Genomic DNA, 14,840 nt, shown 5'->3' on the forward strand with positions numbered 1-14,840 from the left:
CTCCCTGCCCCAAGTCCAGGGTCCTAGAGTTGTGAACGCTACTCTGGGTAGCTGGTGAGGGGAAGAGCCTAGAATGAGTTTAAGCCCTGCGCCTCCAGGAGCTGCCGCCAGAGCTCGCCCGGGTCCCAACCCTGGTCCTCCCCCTCCTCAGGGCACGAAAGATGCCGAGTAGGCGGGGACGGAGGCGGAGAAGGGATGGGAGGATGGAAGTGGAGATAGGAGGAGCCTCTGGATACCAGGCTAAGGGCAGCCCGCGGGAGGGATGGCGTCACGGGAGAAAGGGAGGAGCTAGTCCCGATGGGGCAAGCCGCACGGTATCTCCAAGAACTGGGAATAGGGGAGCGAGAGAAAGTATAAATAGGTGAGCCCCAGATGCAGAGGGACAGGCCGATCGTGCAGGAGTGGAGAAGGGCACTTTCGCGCTCAGAGCAGACCAGGCTCAGGGCACAGCAGAGAAGAAGGAGACGAAAAGATAGGACTGAGCAGCAGAGAGGTAGTGTGTGCGCTCGCCGGTCCGGTCCGGTGTGGAGCTGTGGAGCTGGAGCGCAGCGCTTAGCGACGCTGCCACCAAGCCGGCTGCCACTGCCCAGCTCCCTCGCTGCCCATTCTGGGGTAGGGAGAGCTCCTGGAGCCCCGTTTGCCTCGGAATCCAGTTGGTGGCTTGACCGCTGCCAGGGAGGTGAGATCCCGAGTCCTGGGAAATGTCCCGGAAAGCTGAAAAAACTTGGGACATGCGGGTGGGGGGAGAGAGGTGAAAGGAGTAACAGGGAGTGGTTTGGTTTGACTACAAAACTTTGGTTGAGTAAGGGATGCTTAGAGTTTTCTGAAGAAAGTTAGAGAATGAGAGGAGAGTGGGGTTACGTGTTACAGGTGACTCCCTCCCTGGGTCACTGAGGAGTCTGCACATCCTGCCCGTTTTGGGTCATAGAAAGATGGGTGGACATGTGTATATATGCATGTATGCATGCATGTATGTATGCACATATACATATATTATATATAGAGCGTGTGTAGGTGGAAGGGAATTGCAGGCTCTGGTTTCTCTCTGTCCTTGTCTAGACTATGCTGTGTCCCGTCTGTCTTTCCTTGCGTCTGCCTTTCTGTCAGGACGGTACGCTGTACTAAGACAATCTTTTGCCTCTGCCTGGGTCGTGTGCACTATGTGAAACTTCTATACTTGAGGCAGGTGCTGCCCTGATGCTTCATAGGGGCAGGAAAGAATGAGAGGGGGACTTTGGTGGTGGGGACACCTTGACGGAGTTGTATACGCAGATTCGGGAATGTCGATATATTGTGTATATGTGTTCGTGTGCATAAGTGTGAGCAGGCTAATGGAGGGGGTCTTCTCTGGAACACTTACTCCCACAAATGCAGAAATGGTCACTCAACTGACCAGGAGCATCTTGCAGAGTCTATTTGGATTCCCCAAAGAATTTTTTTTTCCTGCCTTCGAAGGCAGGGTCAGTATGTGCTCTGTAAAATCTGTGCAGATTAGCCTTTGCTTTGAAGGCAGGGGCATCCTTGTTTCGACAGCTTCTACCTCACCTTGACCCTTCGGAGTTTTGCAGGCAGGTGGGCGCAGACAGAACATAACACATTTAGCCATTCGGAAAACGACAGGTGGGTATTTCTGCTTCCCTTTCCAGTCCCTCCTTTCTTTCTCTGTCTGGTACCCAGTCCCACCCCTTGTTCATTTTCCCTTCTCTCCCCTACTCCTTTTCTCCTCTCAATTCCGTCCAACACTCAGGCTATTAGGCTATATTGCAGATTGATGCCTGGCCAGCACCAGACTCCCTGGCACTGGTGTTAGGATAATTCTTCCTCTGTGATAATTAGCCAATGGGATGGCACTTTGGCCTTGAAACTTGGCCTTCTGCTGGCTCCCTGATCATACAGCATAGAGGAGAGGACCCTCATGTGTTTATAGACTACTGTTTGGATGTACATCCTTGCACCCCTCCCCAGGAATTGTAAGATTTGCTCCAAGAGCTAAACTGGGTAAGTTTTGACACCAAATAGAAGTTATATTGTATCTTGTGATGGGTAACTTAAACTTTTTTCCTTGGGTTTGGCACAAGGGTGGATGGAGACAGAGGAAGCTCACTGTATTTTGGGAATTTATCCTGCTTGCTTTGTGGAAATCATCCTGTCCTTGTTTGACCCCAGCTCTGATCAAGTTCTGGGTGGGTGTTGGGATAAAATAGAGATTTCTCAGAATCCTTGAATAGTGTATCTTGTTAGTAGAGAAAGGAATGGTGGTGACCTGTTGTGTTGGAATTACAGGTTGAGAAAGAAAATCCAGAATCTGGGTGCATTTCCTCAGTCTGATAGGGCTCCTGGTATTTGGAGACCTTCCTTACTCGAGAGCTTTCTGCTACTCCTTGAATGCTGGGGCCCCGAGTTGTTGCTCTGGCTCCAAGGCCACATTCTTTCTGAGTTCTGAATCCGCTGAGGTTTGTAGCGAGCTGGGCTTCTGGAGAAAGTTTGTGGGCGTAGACCGCAGTCCAAGCTGCACATCCTCCCACTCTCCGGAAAGGTGCTGGACAGGAATCTCCTGTCCTTTTTTTGCTTCTCTCCCAGCCCTATGGGGGATCCAAGGGGCCTCAAGGTGCAGAACCGGAGCACTCTAGCTCGAAAAATACTCACCTGTTGGCTCGGGAAGACCAAGACTGAGACTTTTCCTGGCACTTCAGGTCTGAGGCAGGGTGTGAGCTGCTGCTGTTTAAGACTCCACAGACCAAAGTCAGAACCCCTGAGGTTCCAGATCCAGCTCTGATCCAGCTGCAGGAACTACTGCTCAGCCTGCACCCCATGGACTCGGGCTACAGGTGAGACCCCCCCCCCCCTTCTCTGTTCTGTTGACCCTTTCTAGGCTTCCCCCTTCAAACATCAGAGCACATACAAGTATTTTTGCCTTCCTTTTCACCCCCTCCCCCTCGCCGTGTGCACCTGGGCAGATGTTTCTCTCTCTTTCTCAAAGTCTCTAATTCTACATAGGTTTCATCCTTCTCCCCTTTATTTCGTGCTCTGAAGGACTATGGTCCCATAGCCTAGGGTTCCAGTAAGTCCCTAAAGAATCATAGACCCCCCCGGGAACTGAGGCTTCACAGGAGGGCGGGGTCTATTGCCTCTCCACCATGGACAGCTCCCAGCTTCTATCAGAGTCTGTGGCCAAAATCACCCGGGGTCTCAAGGAGAGTCCTATTGCTTTCACCTGTTTCTGTGTTGCTCTGTGTGTGCGTGTGCGTGTGTGTGTGCTCTCCTGCACGCGTGCGCGAGTGGTGGGGTTGGGGTGGGGAGTGTAAGTGTGATTGAAGCTGCTAAAGGCAACAGACTCTTGTGTATCTCGGGACAGGGGCAGCATAAACTCTTAAAGAAGTTTGGAACATTAATTTTTGTGGAGAGAACTTCAGGAATATGTGATCAAATTCAATTTCTGCTTGCATCAACTTGTCTGTACGCCAGGTTCAGGAGAAAACTTCTTAAAATAGAAGAACAGTGTGCTTTCCTTATCTGTCAGTATCGTAGACTGCTCTTTTTTTTTTTCTTTCTGAGGTTCCAGTACAAATTCTAAGTAGCAATCAGTATTACCTCTCTGAAGAGGGAGGAAAAAGTGTCAGGAGAATGAAATAATGAGTTGGCCAGGAGTGGAGAGAATTTTAAAATTGAGAAGGTATCCAATATAGAAACACAGCTTTCAAAAACAGGAAAAGGATTTAGTTTTTTCTAACTTTTCTTTTAGATGTTTATACATTTCACTTGTTCCCTTATTTAACATAAAAGTATTCAGAACTTTTAAAGGCATCAATGTGCATGACCATCAACTTAGACTTTAAAAAGACATTGCAGAAATGTATGTGTCTACAGAAAAAAGATATGATAATTATAATGGTTTAGATCAAACAAAATATTGTTTAAAGTGTAGGAGGACAAGGAGTCTATCTTATTTAATCTTTGTATCTCTCCCAATGCTTAGCATAATGCACTGCAAAGCAAATCACAGTATAGGTGCTTTGCTAAATGTTTAATGACGAATTAATTTACTTGTCCAAATACACTATTAAGGAGTATCATGGATATTTTTCAGGCAACCAACCTAATGACTTGAAAATAAAAGTTCTAAAGTCATCCTTAACTCTACTGGATATCCTCAAAATAGGATTGTCACAATCAGTGCTAATTATTCTATGCACTATGCAGTGAGTCGAAGATTTTAATCTTCTTCTTTGCCCAGAATATGAAAGCAATCAAGTCCTTTTTTCATTGTAGAACAATTTTCTCTCTCCCCCTCCATATGTGTGCTTATTAGCTATCTACATATAGAACCACAGAACGTTAGAACTGAGGCCTGGAAAGGGGGAGTGAATTTCTCCAGGTCACTTGGTTGGAGCTTGGATAAGTTATTAGGACTAGAATACACATCTCTATGATCTTGTCCCACCTATTTTCAGTGCACCACACTGCCTTCTGGTGGATGGAATAAAGTGCACATGTGTACCCACACACAACTCAAAAAACAAATTTTTTTAACCTCTTGGTTTTAATTTTAAATTAGCTGAGTTTTCATTCTGAATCATGGAGAATTGTATCTCCACTAACATAATAATTGTGTTTTACTGGCAGGTCACTTTATCTTTGTATTGGAAAAATTACTGATGGAATTAGCATGTGAACAGATGCACTTTTTATCAGAAATATACATATTCAGGGATAAATGGAAGAATTTTGTCATGGACAAAACCAGTGCCAGGTTTTCCCCACATGAAACATTTGGACAACAGATTAAAGTAAGTATTTTATTTTTCACATGGTTCAATGTACTGAGCAAAAAAAAAAAATGTTCATTTTCTTTCTCAGGGGAATTTAGTGACTTTTACTGGACCTAATTCTTCCCTTGGTGGGTGGAATTTTCTTTCCCTCCTGCTCCTGTAGCAGTTTCTGCCTCTCTTATGTATTTATTTTAATTTCATATCATAATCATTTCTATATATGTCTTATCTCAATTACTAAGCTGTAAGCTCATGTGGGAAGGGATATTTTCTTATTTATCTTTGCATTGCACTCTCCCCAGCACCCAGGGTAGTGCTTTATTTAGGGTAGGAACTTTCTAAAAGTCGACAGTTAAATCTCCAGGTGGTGGTAGAGAAGGGAGTTTCCCTCTTCTATATTCCTGGCTTTCATTTATTAGTCTAGTCTAGTACCTAGGGCATGGAAGAAACTTCTAGGAGTTAACTTCAGTTAACTCTTGGAATGGTGCATCATAGCAGAAAATGACTCTCAAAATACGTGACACTCATACTTTCCTTAGTTGATTTTACCTAAGATGAACACCTTATTTTTGAGCTTTTAATATAAAAATTGCTGCATTTCATTTGTGAATATATGGTACTGTGAATATAGGGTACAGTGCATGGTAAGAAGTTTCAGGAAGCAATGTACAAACTGACATTTTTCTCATAGAACATTTTTTTGAGACCAGTGTTTCTCATTTTGTTATTTCCAGCCTTTTCCTATTTTCTCCTGTTTATTTTAATAGATTCTAAGGAATTTTAACATAGTTCATCTAGCAGGCAGGAAGTTAAAAAAACATGGTTCAGGAGATTCTGGGATATTACTCAGTGAATTTGTCTAAAAAATGTGGTGAAGAGGAAGGATATGAACCCCTAAGTTATTTTGACAGCCTACTAATTGATTATTTCATTTCTTCATGTGTTATGATTCAAGGTCTTTGGGTAGGAGAAATATTTTAATGTAGTTAATTTTGGACTATTCATATGAATAGAAGAGAGAATTAGCATGGTGAGTAGAAGACGGTGTTGAGTTATGTCCACTGTTTCTTCCCTGCCATAGTCCTAGATTAAGAGATCTAATAGCAAGGGGGGCACTGAACAGAGGAATCTAGGGTGATAAATCCATGAATAGAATTAGTGAATCCACATACCTTCTTCTTCCTCTTTTGATTCTAAATAACCATCTTTATTTATTTTACTATTTTTTTTACTACTTTACTATTTTTTTTCTTTTACTAAATAACCAACCTTTATTTAACCAGCAGGCCCCACAATCTGTTTAATTGACAAAGTGTTTTTGTATCATAGGAGCAAAGAGAGGAATTTAATTATACTCTTAATAGCTGAAAAAAAGTGCATGCCATTGTATAAGGGTTTTAAAATAAGAAACAAAAAAATAGACTGATCTTTTTGTTATTTTCAAAGAAAAAACTATGTTAAAATGCTAACCTTATTGTTGAATAATGGTGAAAAACTCAGTCCATCATCTGAATAATTTTTAAACATAATCCCAGATTGGTAGTTGCTTTAAAATATCAGGATAATGGATTATATTGGATTGTCACTTGCCTTTTTGGTGTTGTCTTAGATACCGCCTTTTATGTCATTTGTTGTCATAGCCTTTAATGTCATTTGTACATTGAAGTGGAAGGGCAATGCCTTCTGTTTCTTATATCTATTTTCTTGGTAATAACTATGCCATTCTTTAGAAAGAAAGAATGTCTCTACTGTCATATGTCCAAAGTTACTGAAAGTAGGTCTGTTTAGAGATCAAGATAGATCATATTAAGAAGGATTGTTGGTCTTCAGCTCAGTGCTCTCCTTTTACTTCTTTCCCCTCCTCATGACAATGATCTTTTGGATTTTCCACCTGGAGCCTGGAGTCCTGATGCAGCAGTGTGATGATAAATATTTAACAACTTACTCTCCAGTGGAATAGACTTTTAAGTTTAATCGGCATTATTAATATTTTCTTGGGACAGCTAGGTGGTACAGTGCTGGGCCTGGAGTCAGGAAAACCTGAGTTCAAACTTAGCTTCAGACACTTACTTGCTGTGTGACCCTGGGCAAGTCACTTCAACCTGTCTGCCTCAGTTTCCTCATCTGCAAAATAAGCTGGAGAAAGGAATGGCAAACCATTCCAGTATCATTGCCAAGAAAACCCCAAATAGGGTTATGAAGAGTCAGACATGACTAAAATGACTATACAACATCATCATTGTAGATAATCAACAAAACAATAAATCAAGCCCTGATTTAGAGCATATGCAAGTTTCTGAGATATAAATTTTCACAGTGAAAATTTAACAAATGGCTCTCTGAATCCATACTGCCTAGCTCCATTATACCTCTGCCTGAGTGATTGTCCTTCTCCTCCCCTTATACCTTAGGAATAGCATAAACAGAAAAAAATTGCAATATATTATTTCCAAAGGAAGTTAATTTTGTTATACACAATAGAGATTAACTGTACTCTAGGTTTTTAGCTAACTCTCAAAATTGAAGCTATGAGGGCAAACCGGGATAGTAATCTTCCCTGTCAATGTCAAATAGTTTTTAGAGTTTGATTGAACATTAATCCACATAATAATTTGCATAGTAATGAGGCTAACTGCCTCTTCAAGAGGATGTACTGAATTGATCCTATGGGATTTGAGCCTGTGATATTAAGGGGCTTTAGGATATTTCCTAATTATTCAATTGAATAGTCTTTTCTCAGTACTCTTCCTTTTCTTTCTGTAGCATCTGACAGTGTTCAATACTATGTAAATACTAAAATTTCCTCCTCCTTTATCTGTATGTTATTATATAATTCAGGTTCTTCTCTTACCTTTCTGACTACTCCTCTATCTCTTTTGCTGATGCCTTTTAAAAATTTAGGATTTCCCTCAAAGTTCTGTACTTGACTAGCTTCTTTCTCTACCCTAGGGAGGTCATCCAATTTCACAGCTTCAACTATCACTTCTATGTATATGACTTTAAAATCTTGATCTATAGCTGGGAGCTTCTGGCCCTAATCTGAATGTTCCCTTGTTACCTCAAGGTCAGAGAGCCCCAAACTAAAGCCCAAATCACAGAACTAATCATGCTTCCCCACTCTAACCTACTCTTCAGCCTCAGAGTCATCCCTTCTCTTTCATCTTCTATATCTTGTCAATTTCCACTGCTGTGAATTCTACCTTTTCAATTTCTTCTTACATTCACTTCCACCTTTACCCCTACTTTGCATTTTTTTTTTTTAAAGCAATCGGGGTTAAGTAACTTGCTCAAGGTTACACGGCCAGGTGTTTCTGGGTGGGTGCTAAGTGTCCGAGCCCGGGATTCGATCTCCAGGTCTTCTCAACACTGGAGCCGGTGCTCTTACTCGCTGTGCTACCTGGCCGCCCCATCCTACTTTGCATTCTTATTGTCTATTTAGACCTGCAGTTACATGGTTCCTTGCCCTTTGCTTAGACCCTGAGTAGGCAAACTATGGCCAGTGGGCTAAATTCTGCCCACTGACTATTTTTGTTATGTCCTAGAGCTATGAATAATTTTTAGCATTTGAAAAATACAATGAAACTTCATTTAAAAATATGAAAACATTCTTAGCTCCCAGCAGCACAAAAACAGGCTGCGGCTGAGATTTAAATGACTGCTGGTGTAGACTATTGAAACAATATTCATACTAATCTCTCTCCCTCTAGTCTCCATTCCTCTCTTCAATTCCTCCTATACACTGCTGTCAGATTAAACTTTCTAATGCATTGCGTCATTTCACACTCACACTCAAATACCTTTATAGTTTTTACATCTCAACTGCCTATTGGAGTCAAACTGAATGTCCTGTAGCCATCTCAAGCTCAACATGTCTAAAACAGAATTTACTATTTCCCCCCTCTCCCCCAAACTACTCTTTCAAACTTTCTTATTTCTTTTGAGGCTGCCATCATCCTTCCAGTCATACAAGTTTGCAAACTTAGCATCATCTTTTTCTCTTTTTTCCCCTCTTCTAACATTTCTAGTAGTTGTCAAATCTTGACAATTCTACCTTCACAATATCTTAAGTTTGATCCTTTATTTCTACTCACATAACTACCATTCCAATTTGGGATTTTATCATCTCTTGCCTCAAATATTCTAATAGCTTTCTATTTGATCTTCCTGACTTTAGATCCTCACCTCTCCATTTTTTTCTCCACACCTTTGCCACAGTGATTTTCCTGAAATGCAAATCTGACCATGCCTTTCCTCTATTTAATAAACTTCAGAGACTCCCAATCACTTACTATGTACCAAGCACTGTCCTAAGAGCAGGTCAAGCCTTAGGTGCTCTCTGGGGTATCTAAGTTGCTCTCATCTGCTTGGCCACTTTTCCCACTACCTACCATTTGCTGAAATTTATTTCCCTAAGTAAACTAAAAGGAGATGGGCATTGCATCATATAAAGCCATCTGTAAGCATTGTTCTCCCACACAAGCACAAAGAATCAACAGCAGACTTATCAGAGATTATGCAGCCAACAGCATGTAAAACCTGTTATGTCATTTAAAAGAAATTAGTAGCAGGTGTCTCCTTAGGAGTTTTTAGTTTTTCAGAGGGCAGTCCATTGGGCCACTTAAGGGCAATAAATTTTCAAATACATATGTGTCTTGCTTAGTTCTCTCTTGCTACAGGGAGGTGAGGACCCACCTTGGCTCTCTTTCCACATTCTATCCCAGAATTCTCTTTGAAGAAAGGAAAAGAGTTGATTTTCTGGACATGGCTATAGCATTTCCTTGGGTGAATCTTTGAGCAAGATGTCATGGGAAATGCTGCTTTAGTTTTACAGATATTGTTGCTTTCTGTGAGTTTACATGTCTCTAATCTCTAGTTTATTAATTGGACAGTCTGGGTCTTTCCACTAGGAAACTTTTGGTATCTTTTTTGAGAACTGCGAAACTAGTTTTCTTTTTTATGTCTTTTAATAGTTTTCTCCTTTTGCAATTTGACAACAAAATAGCAACCAAAAATATTAAGCACCTATTATGATCAGAGCACTGTACTAATGCATTGGGGGGGTGGAGTGAGAATAAATGGTACTAGTTTTTGTTAAGGTAGTACTCCTAAAGTTTGAAAAATGCAGAATTATCACATTTGATCCTCACAAAAAGGCCTGGGTGGGTAGGAATTCAGTAAGAGGAGAAAGAGAATGGTTAGAGTTCCAGATATAGAGGACAGCATGAGTATTCAAGGAGGCAGGAAAGCATGAGTATTCACGAAGGCAGGAAAGCATGAATTGTTTCCTTATTTTGTCAAAACAGGTGACTGTATTACATAGTTTCTAGTTTCCCTTTCCACTAAATAAATCCATGTGTATAGGGCTAGAAGGGAGTAAGTAGTTCAAGCTAAGACTGAAAAGGAAGATGATAGATGATAGAGAACCTTGAATGTAGGCTGTGGAATTTGAACATTGTTCATTAGGCAATGGGGAGTTTTGAGTAGAGAAGGGACGTGACCAGACTTATGCATAAGGAAAACTAATCTGGCAGCAATGTCAAGGATGAACTTAAAGAGGAAGAGAAGAAAGGCAAGAACATTGACCAGAGACTAAAGTCCTTTTTAAACTACCAAGTGCCGACTGTATACAAGATACACTGGGCAAGACACAAACTTAAATAAGCTGTCTTTTTAACCTAGTCATTTTTTACTCCATCTTTAGCAAGTTGAGGACTACAATGCTTTCCTTGCTCCTTTCCAAAGACATCAATTGTCCCCCAGTCCTTAGTGACCTACCATGATTTGTATTTGAAGGAAATAAGAGGAAGAAAAGTAGCCCTTGATTTCTTTCCTTTTGTTCCAAGGGAGTTTGACGGTTAAAAACAAAATATAGCCCCTCAAAGGTCTTTCTTCCTTTCTCTTTTGCAGTTGGATGAAGGCTGCTGTTGAAACTATTTGACCTTATTGATGTTGCTGCTTCTTACCGATGAACTTTGGGGTTACAAGATGACAGGAGACTGTCACCAGGATAGCTGTTGAGATGGGGTCTAGGGCATGACAAAAATAACCAGCACTAAATTAAAGTCAAATTGACCAGAAAAAAGTCTTGTAGAGGAATAGGCTGGATAAATGAAATTCTTGTGAAAATAAATGTATTTGTATTTAGATAAAATTTAAGAATTCACAGAGCTATAAAAAGTCTCTCTCTCTCTCTAATCAAAAGCTAGGATTATACCCATTGAGGAAACATTAGAGATTTTACACACACACACACACACGTATGTATGTGTATATATGTGTGTGTATATGTTTATATACACACATACATAAAGCAAGGATGGTCCTCTTTCTCTAATATTATTTTATGTAATTCTAGAAATGCTAGCATTAGCAATAAGGCAAGAAAAGGAATGAAAAGGCATAAAGATGACAATGAGGAGATGAAACAATCCCTACTTGCCAATGACATGGCTTACTCAGAAAATCCTAAAGAATTCCCAAAGAAACTAATTAAAACACTAAATAGCCTCAGCAAAGCAGCAGGTTATAAAATAGACTCACAAAAATCAGCAGCATTTCTATATAGCAATTTCAAAACCCAGAAGGGAATAATAGAAAGTTGAAGCCCCATTTAAAATAACTTAAAAATGTATAAAATATGTGGGAGTCAGTCCCCTAAAGCACTGTATAAATGTGATTATGAAATGATTCTTAAAGAAATAAAGAAAAATTTAAATATTTGGAGGACATTGGGAACTGTAGGTAGCATAAAATAAAAGATATAAATAAAATTTATTTAAAGATAATTTATGGTGCTTTATACATGTCACTATCATGAAAGCTTATTTTATTCTTTAAAAAATCTTAATTTTATTGTTATATTTTATTTTTATATCACTCTTATTTATAAATATGATGCTCCAATCTCCCATAGAAGAGTCATCTCTTTTAACAAAGATTTTTTTAAGAGAAAAAGGAAAAAAAGGTCAACAAAATCATGTAACACATCAGTCAGGTGTGAGAGCATATGCAATATTATGTACTCATTATCTTCCATTTCTTGAAAGTGGGGGGGAGATGCATTTTCTCAATTCTTCTCCAAAGACCACCTTGGTCACTTTAATTATATAGCAATATCAGTTATTGATTCTTTCTGTTTATTTGTTTATTTATTTAGCTTTTTGAAGAGCATTTGGGGTTAAGTGACTTGTCCAAAATCACACAGCTAGTGTGTCAAGTGTCTGAGGTCAAATTTGAACTCAGGTCCTCCTGACTCCGGGACCAGTGCTCTATTCACTGTGCCCTTTCTGTTCATAATGCAGTTATTGTGGATTTTATTTTCCTGGTTGTACTTACTCTGCATCAGTTCACATGTTTCTCTACTTCTCTAAATTCTTCATATTCATCGTTCTTTACAATGATAGGCCACTACATTTACCTATCACAATTTGTTTATCCATTTCCTAATCAATGAGCATCATGCTTGTTTCCAGTTGTTTTGCTACCACAAAAGAATGATGCTCCTTTTGTGTACATGGGACCTTTGTATGCCTATTTTTTTAATAAATAAATTTATTGATATCTTTTGTTGTTATATCAGCTATATTTCTCAAGATATCTCTCCCCTTGCTTCTCTCTATCCCAGAGAGAAATCCCTTATAACAAAGAATTTTAAAAGGGAGAGAAAAAAACCTTTTGCAAAACTAACCAACACATTTTTAAAAAGCCTAACAATATATGTAGTGTTCCATACCTGTAATTCTCCACCTTGGCAAAGAAGTGGGGAGAGATGCATTCTTATATTTCATCTTTAGGGTTAAAGATTACAATTTCACAACATTTCATTTTGATTTTGTTATTATTATTCTTTCCATTTATATTGTTTTAATGATTACAGTAGGTATTTTTATTGTTCTACTTACTTCATTTTGCATCAGTTCACATCTTTCCATGCTTCTCTGTGTTCTTTATATTCATCATTTCTTTCAGCATAGCAAAACTACCATTTGTTTAGCCTTTCTCCAATGAAAAGGCATCTACTTTGTTTCCAGTTCTTTGCCACTATGCAAAGTGCTGCTATAAATAGGGTGTTGTATTTAGGGCCCTTCTTTTTGTCATCAATCTTCTTGGGTTATGTACCTAGCAGTGGAATTTTGGGGTCAAGACTTATAGACATTTTAGTCACTTTGTACAATTCAAAATTGCATTAGGACAGAACCACAGCTCCATTAATATCATCAGTGTGCCCAACTTTCCACAACACCTCTAAACATTGGGTATTCCCATTTTTTTTTAATGTTAGCCATTTTTTCTTGGTATGAGGTGAAACTCAACAGTTATAATTTGCATTTCTCTCATTTTTGATTTAGAACATTTTTTCACATGGTTAATAACAGTTTGCAATTCTTCTTTAGAGATCTTTTTAATGTCCTTTAACCAATTATTTATTGGGGAATAAAAGTCTGATTTATTATTTTCAACCTACATCTAAACAAACAGGAGCTAATTCAGTTACTGTGATAGTCAGCCATTGACTTGAACCAAAAGTAAGTCAGGCTGGTTGTGTGCCATTTTTATAGACCTAGCCTTGGTCACTTTGAATAATTTACTCCACCTGCTGAGATATTTCAGCATAGTCTCCATTCTGCCACTTAAACCCTCTGTAACAGACAATTATCTCTTCTATTATTAAACATTCCCAGAGATGGAGAGTTCATGACCTTCCTCAGTAGCCTAGTTTTGTTTAATCATCCTTTATATCAAGGAGTTCTCCTTTTTGTTTAATAACCTGATGCTCTGTTACTGAAATTTAAGCCTATTTTTGTCTTGGATGGAGATACAGAACACCTGGTCTGCACCCCCTAATAACCTTATGGTGACCCTACGAGTATTGGAAGATAATTATTGCTACTCCTCAGCTTTCTTTTAAGTAGACTAAATGGCCCCAATGCCTTTAAATTTCCAATATTCCCTGTTAAAATAAATATTGTGTGTGCCCAGACCACGTTTCATATAAGTGCAAAATCGTGGAGCAGACGGTAGTTTATCTTAGCCTGACAGAGGTAGTTGAATGCAGTTTAGTCAGTATTAAAAATTATTTGGGGGGGATTTCATTTAACTTTAGTTCCAGGCAGAGAGAATATGGATTGACTTTTCAGAAATTTTACTTGACTGTGAAGATCCATAACCTTTTTTTTTTTTTAAACCTGGAAAACAAAATCACTTATTCTCCTTTGAGCTACTCCCCCCAATACTCCTGTGCCTCAGGGGATCAAGTTAATACAAATGAATTCAGGCCAGTTTAGTCCTTGTGTATATTGGGGATAGAGAGGGTAATTTTTTCCCTTTCCTTTTTCTCCTCGACCTCCCTAGTCCTTTTAGGAATAAGTGTAAAGCATGTAGAATCGCTTCCCTTCTAGAAGACCCAAAGTGTATGTAACTCATCCAATATAGGATGAGAGTACAACCACTCTTCAGTCTACTCCCCAGGACCAGAATTATCCTCTGGGGAAAGACCCTTAACTTCTATGACCCTCAGTGGCCTTACTATTGATGTGGCAGAATATGGAGTAATGGCTGGAATGCTGGATTTGGAACAGCACCCATCTCACAGAGTTGTCTCAATTAGTAAATGTGAGAAATGTAGGAGATACAGCATGGTGTGGTGGGTAGAGACTGGGACTTTACCTTGGGTTCTTAATAACTCTGTGATGCTGGGAAAATCACTTTAACTCTTGGCCTCAATTTCCTCATCTGTAAAATGGAGATAATAATAGCACCTGCCTTGTTGGGTCATCTCAAGGAACAAATGAGACAATCTATGAAAAGTGGCATGGCGTAATGGATTCAGAATTGGAATTGGAGTGAGGAAGACTTGGTTTAAAAGTTTCCTGAAGTTCTTATTGGCCAAGTGAGCCTGTAGAAGTCACTTCACCTTTGCCTCATTTTCTCCATCTGCAAAATAAGGGGGTTTGCCTAAATGGTCTCTGAGGTCCCTTCTAGCTCAATTTAGGATCTTATAGTAAGGTAGTTTGCAAAACTGAAAACACCCTCTGAGTAGGAACTATTATTATTATTATGTATGAAATGGGG

General features: G+C 39.5%; 1 protein-coding gene across 1 annotated transcript in view; it reads left to right on the forward strand.

Moving 5' to 3' along the window:
* Window positions 1-276: 276 nt before the first annotated feature.
* The window catches only part of CEMIP (cell migration inducing hyaluronidase 1), a 242,439-nt gene continuing 227,875 nt past the window's right edge, over window positions 277-14,840 (forward strand). The window contains exon 1 of the mRNA XM_069098686.1: window positions 277-679. The gene's annotated coding sequence lies outside the window, so the exon portion shown is untranslated. The remainder of the gene's footprint in view (window positions 680-14,840) is intronic.

The sequence above is a fragment of the Petaurus breviceps genome, unplaced genomic scaffold (assembly GCF_028583685.1).
Source record: "Petaurus breviceps papuanus isolate PSGF00001 unplaced genomic scaffold, PetGlider_PUasm1.0 37, whole genome shotgun sequence".
NCBI classification, from domain to species: domain Eukaryota; kingdom Metazoa; phylum Chordata; class Mammalia; order Diprotodontia; family Petauridae; genus Petaurus; species Petaurus breviceps.